The sequence below is a fragment of the Bison bison genome, unplaced genomic scaffold (genome assembly GCF_000754665.1).
Source record: "Bison bison bison isolate TAMUID 2011002044 unplaced genomic scaffold, Bison_UMD1.0 scf7180017864362, whole genome shotgun sequence".
NCBI lineage: Eukaryota > Metazoa > Chordata > Mammalia > Artiodactyla > Bovidae > Bison > Bison bison.
Genome location: NW_011494934.1, coordinates 5,660,836 through 5,661,514, shown reverse-complemented (window position 1 = coordinate 5,661,514; position 679 = coordinate 5,660,836).

Sequence of the window (679 nt, the reverse complement as noted above, 5' to 3'; positions counted from 1 at the left end):
AATGACAGGCAAAGTGATGCTGCTGCTGCTGCTAAGTCACTTCAGTCGTGTCTGACTCTGTGCGACCCCATAGATGGCAGCCCACCAGGCTCCACCATCCCTGGGATTCTCCAGGCAAGAACACTGGAGTGGGTTGCCATTTCCAAAGTGATAGAAGTGATTTATTAGACTATGATATTTGTGAGGTTTAAAAGTGGGCAGACAATGGGGTGCTGCACCCCAAAATCTTACTGCCTTCGTTTATAAGCAATGGAAAAGTGGGGAGGGGGAGAAGAACTTCTTTGACTTTCTTAGGTGGACATCATGCTTCCAACATTGCTCTTCCTCCAGGTTGAGCAGGGGTATTTTCTCGTCCCTTCTTGGTCGAGCTAGGTCCACAAATTAATTTTACTATGTGTGCAGAGACCATGTCTGGGGATCATTGACTCACTGAGCTCACTGGGCAGACGTGGGTCTCATGCCACTGTTGTTTTACTGTTTTGAGCCATGCCTTGTGCCTCTGCTGCATGGTTTTGTGCTAAGCAAGCACCGAAGAATTGATGCTTATGACCTGTGGTGTTGGAGAAGACTCTTGAGAGTCCCTTGGACTGCAAGGGAGATCCAAACCAGTCCCATTCTGAAGGAGATCAGTCCTGGGATTTCTTTGGAAGAATGATGCTGAAGCTGAAAACTCCAGTAC